The sequence below is a fragment of the Cajanus cajan genome, chromosome 1, assembly GCF_000230855.2.
Source record: "Cajanus cajan strain Asha chromosome 1, NIPB_CcT2T_4, whole genome shotgun sequence".
Lineage (NCBI taxonomy): Eukaryota > Viridiplantae > Streptophyta > Magnoliopsida > Fabales > Fabaceae > Cajanus > Cajanus cajan.
The window spans coordinates 53474556-53483508 of NC_138517.1; positions in this window are offsets into that span (position 1 = coordinate 53474556).

Consider the following 8953-nt stretch of genomic DNA (forward strand, 5'->3'; position numbering starts at 1 on the left):
CACCGCCTTGCCACGCGCCTTGCCCTCGGCAGGCACAGAAGATCCGGCATCACTTCCACCAGCCATTAAAAAAGAGGAACACCCAAAAAGGATCCGGGAAAAAGAGAGAAGAAACAATAAAAAGGAAGTACCTGGTACTCCTCCTCAGAAAATAACCCTAACAAGAAAGGGGTTACCGGAAACGACGACGGAAGCACGAGAAAGAAGGAGAAAGGAGACAAAAGAGAGCAAGAAAGCAAGAAAAGCTATCGTACTCGAGAAGTCAGAAGGGAAACAAAGAAGTAAAGCGAAAAGAGACGAAGAGGTGCGAGTAAAAGAAAAGAAAAGCCTTTCCTCAGATAGCGTACGCGAAAATCCACTTACCTCCAACGAGCTCGGTCTTAACTCCTCGACCTACGGTCCTCAGAGCTCGGGGGGCTAGTGTACTATCCGTACTTCGAATTCGGGCTCTCAACCCGGATTGGCAACGCAAGGCAACCTCGAACGCGAGTTGGACGACATCAGCCCGACATTTGAGTAAATCGCAATTGAATCCCTGGGATCCCGCCCTAGACGGGATCCCCCACTCAATCATATTATTATTATATAATATCATAACATATCTTATCTCAGGCCTAAAGCCCAAGGAAAACCTAAACTACTCCAAGGTACGTGCATTATATATACGAGACTATTATTCATACAAACCCTAACTTTGGCATCGGAGTCTCTTTTGCAGGTACCTCCCCCATCTTGGAGCACCTACACATCAGCAAAGGAGGCTCACCGATCTTACTGGACGGATCACCTCTACGACCAAAATCCGGTAAGAACAAGTATCATTAATATGCAATGTTAATTATCGTAAAGGTAAATATACTTAAATAAATTTTGATATGAATTAGCTGTGCCCAAGAATCAATAATACCCGCAGAAACTATGGCTCTCATCCAATACATGATGTAATAGCCACATTTAAACGAATCTTGTTGCTTATTGCACTAAAATGAGAAACAAATAATTATTATTTCCAAAGTCAATAAATTTAAATATTATTGACTGTATGAATTTATTTGCTAACCTTAGGGTATATGAAATGCAATGACTTTGATGATCTGCCTCTTCCACTTAAAATATTAGCTCCAGACACGATTCTAATTAATTGAAATAAAAACAGATGTTAGCCAATATATATAATTACATTTTTAAAACATAATGAAAAAAGTTAGTTACCCTTGTAATTGGCATTTAATTTCGTGGCTTGGTTTTCGATGTAGTGAACAAAACCACACCACGGTGTATTCCTTAGGAATGATTACCATTAACTGCCAATGGGACCTACATTGTATGACAAACAAATTAGGTATAAAATTACCATGATTTAAAAACCAATTAAAAAAATAATCCGTCAATGTATGAAGCCATGTATATATATCTCTTCCTGATTCACTCATCCATGTTTGCATATATTGCTGGATCTGGACCTGAATGTTTCCTGATCTTTGGATGGATTGAGGCTCAATAAATCCATATACTTGTGCTTGTGCTTGATTCACACTCAATTTGTCCATGTACCTAACACAAACAATTATTATAAGTTAAATGTAATTATTGTAAATTTAGACTCATAAAAGAAAATATGACTTACATGGCCCACAGCTGTATGATAGAAATATTTAACATGGAGTTTCCCCCAACAATCTCTAATGCATCAGGCAAAGATATGTATAGTGGAACATCAGAGCTATTGTAGACCCCTAAAATTGTCCGGGTCGGAAATAAAGCTTGAAGACTCTCGAAGACTGAAGGATAATCAGCCAGAAGGACTCCTCGAAGGCCCTAGGAGGGTTCTCTGTAGGTCTAGAGGTCTTAGAATAGCTCAAAATAAAGAAGTGGAGGGAAAAAGCCCAATACGGCCGTACTAAACCCCAATACGGCCGTATTGAAGCTTTAATATGGCCACAGTGAACTCAATACGGCGTATTGAAGTTTCTGAAACTTCAATACGGCCGTACTGAAATCAATACGGCCGTATTGAAGCTTCAATACAGCCGTATTGAATTCAATACGGCCGTATTGAAATTTCTGAACTTCAATACGGCCGTATTGAACTTCAATACGACCGTATTGAAGTTCAAAAATTTCAATACGGCCGTATTGCCCCTGTAGGCCGTATTGAGGCCCATTCCTATAAATAGGAGGCCATTTGGACGTCCTACTACACTTTTCAACATAGTTTGAACCCTCTCCTTGAGTATTCTGGGGTTTTTGAGCAGTGTTCTGCCCTAGAAATCACTCGGAGAGTTGATCCGACGAAGTTCTTGAGCCCCGAGCCATTTTGCTTGAGGATCGAACCTAGTCGAGGGGAAATCTCTTTGATTCCCTTAGTTAAAATTTTGTTCTAGGAGAGCGAGGAGCGGGCTTGTAGAGCGAGGGAACGCCAAAACGCTTCCCAGTTCATTTTTTATAAAAAGCACGCTTCAAGAGGTTTCCCTTCAATCCTTCCTTTTACTGCTTTCTGTGTGCATATTTAAACTGTCATCATGTAGATAGTCAATTCATAATTGTTTAGAATAAATAGGGGTAGTTTAGTAATTTTACGCTGTTATCTTAGAAAATAATCTGTCATAGGGAACCCGAAAGGGGCGCTGTGGGGTGCTAACACCTTCCCCACGCGTAACCGACTCCCTTACCCAACTCTGGTTGTAATGGCCAAAGTTGATTTATAAAATCAATTGCCTTATCCCTTTTTCCAATGTTTTGAGTAAAACATTGGTGGCGACTCCACGAACCCTCCTTTTGCGAAAACCACTAATCCATGGAGGGTCCCGCTTGGGATTAATATGGATTGGTGAATCATTTTAATAAAATTGCTCGTTTGACAAGGTCTCAGTTTGAGAATAAGTCATTCTAGCAATCCATAATTTTAAACAAATAAAAGAGTCCAACCATCCTTCGCGAATGCCGAAAGCCCGTTCGGGCCGGTGGCGACAGATGGCGACTCCGCTGGGGAAGCCTTGAGAGTCAGTCCCATTTAGTGACAGATTATTTTTAACAAATAATAGTTAAAATTACTTTATTACCCCTCACTTGTATGATAACATGTTTATCTATTTGGCTTTAATAACTGTTGTATTTTTAAATTTACGCAATTGTTTGAAATAAAAACTGTACACAAACCTTTGCACACAACAGTTCCCTCTATACCCGGGGGCATGAGTGATTAACCATAGGGAGTGGATGTTAGTACGGCCGGTTGTCGAATGGGTCTATAGGTGCCCGTAGACCGTTGTCGGAAAACATCACTCAAGGTGATAACCATGAACTTGAGTCCGACGGTGCGTTGGAACTTTCCATCGACCTACGACGAGAGGAATTGGGTCCCTATAATGGGGGCACCTTGGGGGCCTTGGACTGGTGAGAACAGTTAGAACCTACCTTGAATATGCACCATTTCTGCAGGAGACCCCTACCTCGTGATTCGCTCGTGACTGTTCGTGGATGAGTGAATTGTTTGTGTAAATGTTTACGTGCAATTGTTTGTGCATTAATAAATAACCTCGTGATAAGGTCTAAAAATAATCCCCATGCATAAAAAACCATGACATGAGAGGAAAGACCATGTGTGAAAATATAATAAAAGTGAGAAGCATGTACATCATTACCAATAAGACATCATGCATCCTCATAAAAACATACATTTTAGGATCACCAATACCTCTTGACATGAGTGAAAGAGACCCATGACTATAGAGATTCTCCGTTGGGGAGAAATCATAGATAAAGAAGGGTGGTAAACTTCCGTCTTAAAAAGGCAGCGCCTTAAAGATGGAGGTTTATCAAGCTCATGTTAAAAAGTGTATTCATTCCATAAAATAAACTAACTAAACATTCATTTTAGAAAGTGGCTGGTCATCTCTCTGTCCTTACGCGCGCACGGAAAATCAAGAAAATGGAAGCATTGGAAGAGCAAAACAAAAAGCTCACAACCGAGCTTTCACAGCTTAAAGAGCAAATGGCGCAAATGATGGAACTCATGCGTCACCACAACGTCCATGGATCTCATCACAGTGAGCATGGGTCCCATCATGAGGAAGAGGAGGAAGAGCATGAAGAAGATCCTCCACATGCCATACCTCTTGGGGCTGGAATTATGATCAAAGAGCCCGAGGTTTCAAAAGAACAATTCCACGCCCTAGAGGATCGGCTAAGGGCTATGGAGGGGCATGATTTTGATATCAAAGATGCCGCCGACATGTGCTTAGTGAGGGATATTCAATTCCCTCCCAAATTTAAAGTGCCAGATTTCCCGAGATACGTGGGATCGACTTGCCCCAAGAGTCATCTCACCATGTACTGCCGAAAGATGGCTGCATATGCCACAAACGAAAAGCTCTTGATTCATTGCTTTCAAGAGAGCTTGGCTGAAACTGCACTCAACTGGTATATGCAGCTAGATGGAAATCAAGTATGTACATGGAGGCAGTTGGCCGACGCCTTTCTCAAGCGCTACAAATACAACATCGACCTAACACCTGATAGGTCAGATCTTCAAGCCTTGAGTAAGACAAATGATGAATCCTTCAAGGCGTACGCCCAACGATGGAGGGAGTTGGCGGCACAGATAGAGCCCCCGCTGTCAGATAAGGAGATGGTGTCCTTATTCATCAACTCGTTGACTGGTCCCTATTACGATAAAATGATAGGGAACACAACGACACTCTTCTCGGACATCATCACTATTGGGGAGAGAGTGGAACAAGGATTGAAAAGTGGGAAGCTAGCTAAGCCTTCCCAATCATTCGAGGCTAAGAAGACCTTCAGGAAGAAGAATGAGGGAGGAGTCAATGCTATAACCATATCCTCGGCTTCTTCCACTTCGAAGTCAGGAAGATCGCAATTCATCCCTGTGAAGAAGTTTGATAAACTTCCGACCACTTATAGCGATCTCCTTCCGAAGCTAGTAGAAGCCAAACTTCTAGCTCATGTTCCACCAAAGAAGCTCGACCCACCTTACCCCGATTGGTACAAGCCACAAGACAAATGTTTATACCATTCGGGGGCACCAGGGCATTCAACAGAGAGATGCCTAGCTCTCAAATACAAGGTCCAAAACCTTATTGATGCTGGGTGGGTCACCTTCGATTCGACAGCGCCCGACGTGAGCAAGAATCCTCTACCAAAGCAGGAGTAGAGAATGGCAAGCCACAATAGGGCCCCTTCATATTTTTCTTCTCTTTTAGGGACTCATGATCAGTACCCGAGATCATGAGAACCTTTTCATGTAAATAAGGGTTTTTGTACATTTTACATATATCAATAAAGAGGCATTTCACACATCACTCTCTTTTGTTCTTTTCTCTCTTTCCTCATCAATATTAATAAATTCTAAACCTAAACAGAACCAATAAAATAATTGTGTCTGTAATTGTTCGCTCTAACCGGGATCCGAAGGTGAAAGGGTTGAGTTGGACAGTGATGAGGAGACCATTTCTCCGGATCTGCAAAGATTGCTAGATCAAGAAGCTCGTCAAGAGAAATTCGAAACCGTGAATTTGGGGCATGACCGAGAGATAAAAGAGGTCAACATTGGGACCCATATCAGTGATGAAATAAGGACACATGCTTCCACTATGATTATAATAAAATCATTCTTTCTCATTGCTTCTTTTCTTGCTTATAATAAAATTCTAAACCACATTTTTTTTAACCCTGTTTGAATAAACATGAATGAGGTTAAAATCATCTTAATAATAATAAACCCACATCATTTTTATGTGGAAGTGTGTGTGTCAACTTGGAGCACCTTTTCTTGGCCTCAATAAGTGCCATCATGGATAAAGAAATCCTAAAGATAAAAAGACCCGCTAGGAATCCCACAAAAGGGTGACCTAGGCAAAAGTTAGGGTTACAATAATAAACAAAAACAAAGGTCCGCTAAAACGCCACAAAAGGGTGTTTTAGGCAAAAATAAGGACAATCAAAAAACAAAAGAAATCCATGATGGTAACACGAACCAAATTCAAAAAGAAAGGTTCAAGGGAAGCTATCCAAGTTGTCAAAGCACAATCATTAATAACAAAGATGTGCTTAACCTCATAAGTGTTTAATCGAACAAGCCTAAACACATAAGCCTACCTTGGCCATCCATTCTTACAAAAACCATTTTTGAAAAATAATCCCCTCTAAAACACAAACTTTTGAAAAATATACCCTTTCCTTCTTTTCTCTCTTGTCCCAACGATTTTAGAATAATCTAGTGGAAGCATGGAGAAATAAATCATCACTGATAATGGATCTAATCTGAACAACAAAATGGTGGAAGAACTGTGCCAAGAATTCAAGATCCAACACCACAACTCTTCCCCATATCGGCCAAAGATGAATGGGGCAGTCGAGGAAACCAATAAGAACATCAAAAATAGTGCAAAAGACGGTTGTCTCATTTAAAGACTGACACGAGATGTTACCCTTCGCTCCTCATGGCTATAGGACTTCAGTACGTCCATTTACAGGAGCTACTCCATTCTCGCTCGTTTATGGGGTGGAGGCAGTTCTACCCATCGAAGTCGAGATATTCTATCTAAGGGTAATCATGGAAACAAAACTTTCCGAGGCAGAATGGGTTCAAAGCCAATATGACCAGTTGAACCCTATCAAAAAGAAACGGCTGAACGCCATATGCCATGGTCAAGCCTATCAGAGGAAGATCAAAAAGGCTTTTGACAAGAAAGTCCACCCTCGAGTCTACCATGAGGGAGAGTTGGTAATGAAGAAATTACTACCAACTCAAAAGGACAAAATCGGAAAGTATGCCCTAAATCACGGAGGACCATACGTGGGAAAACGAGCCTTCTCAGGAGGAGCATTGATCCTCACAAACATGGATGGAGAAGAACTTCGATACTTAGTCAACACTGACGTGGTAAAGAAGTACTATGCTTGAAGACGTTGCTTGCATAGGCCCGCTAGGATGAAAACCCAAAAAGGGCGTCCTAGGCAAAAGTCAGGGCAAAATAAAAAGCCTGCCAGTACAAGGGTACTAGGCAAAACAAAGGCAAATTTACCCCGTTAGGATACGTCCTAAGCAAAAGTTAGGGGCAAAAGAATAAGATGTAAAAGCAAAGCAAGCAACGATCGCTTAAACCGAAAACCGAAAGGCGGTTCAAGTGATTATCTTCTAGAAGCAAGCATCTTGCAGCATCTACACTCCTGGCTCAGGCCGAAGCAATTAGGGGAACGTAAAGAGCAACAATTACAGATATAATTGTTAAGCCCAATGTATATAGCCTACCCCGGCCAGCCATTCTTCAGAAATTTCCTTCTGTATATCTTTCTGTAAAAACACTTGTGAATATCAATAAAAATATCCATTTGTTTCTTTTCTTTCTTGACCATGTGATTATGCCTCTGAATTGGTTTTTCATAAAATTGTACGAAATTCCATTAATAATCGGTCAATAAAAGAAAATTGGAGGGGTTCCTGTAAAATCCATAATCTCCTGCATAAAGGCTCACAAAAATACTCCCTCGCGTCAATGACAGAAAGTCCTCCAAGAAGAAGAGGATAGGGAGAGCCACTCACTTTTCTAAATAAATGAACAAAAGTAAAAAATTGTATTGCATTTGTGCATCACACACACATTAGTTGCACATTCAAAGACCTTATCATGAGGCAACCGCATAAAATAGAAAAATAGAAAATTGCTTGTGTATGACAGCAGCAAGCAAAATACAAAGATTCAGAAAATCAACAGCATCATACAGAATAACTGAGCCTGGAGAGGCTTGCCGAAAGAATACTCTCAAAATAACTGAGCCTGGAGAGGCTCGCCGAAATAATACTCTCTCAAAATAACTGAGCCTGGAGAGGCTCGCCGAAATAATACTCTCAGAATAATTGAGCCTGGAGAGGCTTGCCGAAATAATACTCGTACAGAATAATTGAGCCTGGAGAGGCTTGCCGAAACAATACTCCCACAGAATAATTGAGCCTGGAGAGGCTTGCCGAAATAATACTCCTACAAAATAACTGAGCCTGGAGAGGCTTGCCGAAATAATACTCTCTCATAAATCTAATTTCTTTAACACTTTTAATTTCTGTACAGCAAAAGCCAAAAACATAAAAAAGGCAAAATACAGAAAAAGCCAAAATCAGAAGAAAAGGCAAAATACAGAAAAAGCCGAAAATAAAAAAGGCAAGGATATAGAAAATCCAACAAACAATCTGTACCAAATAACTAAGCCTGGAGAGGCTTACCAAAATAATACTCCATATCCTCCACAGTATGCAGAATAACTGAGCCTGGAGAGGCTCGCAGAAATGATACTCCCCAGAGGGAACCTCAGCTCAAGCTCACGGAAAAATCCCCAGCGAGAGCTATCAAAGCAAAATCGACGCAATCCCCAATGGAAGTGAGATCATCCAAACAGTATATACAAGTCAAAGGACTTAACACTTCCTCGGTGGAAGATAGCTCTCCGACTCAAAGCACTGAGCGAGGCTAAGCCTGTAGAGGCTTCCTAAATAATACTCTGGGACACAATAAGATCCCCAAATCCCCAATCGCCTACTCAAGAGGCATCCCTGCAAAAAGGAGAAGAAAATCAAAAATATCAATAAGTATTCCCCAAGTGGAATCCGGCTCTTAGCCAAACATCGAACGTCAAGCCGATACGCCTAACAGAAGAGGCTAATCAAAATCAACGACAAAATCCCCCAGTGGATAACAGCCTACACAGAGGCAACACAATCAGAAAATCAAAGAGAGACACCCGAATAAGGATAACCGGGATACTCCACTCACGTCAAAAGGACGTCAGCCAAACATAAGGCATCGCTCAACTCAGAGAGCATCTGTGTCTACACCCCAAGGAGTCAAAAATTCCCATGGGTACCAACTAAGCAATGCAAGTTGGGACACAAGAACCTATGAATGACTGCACATCCCCTAGACGGATCCCTGCGTTATCC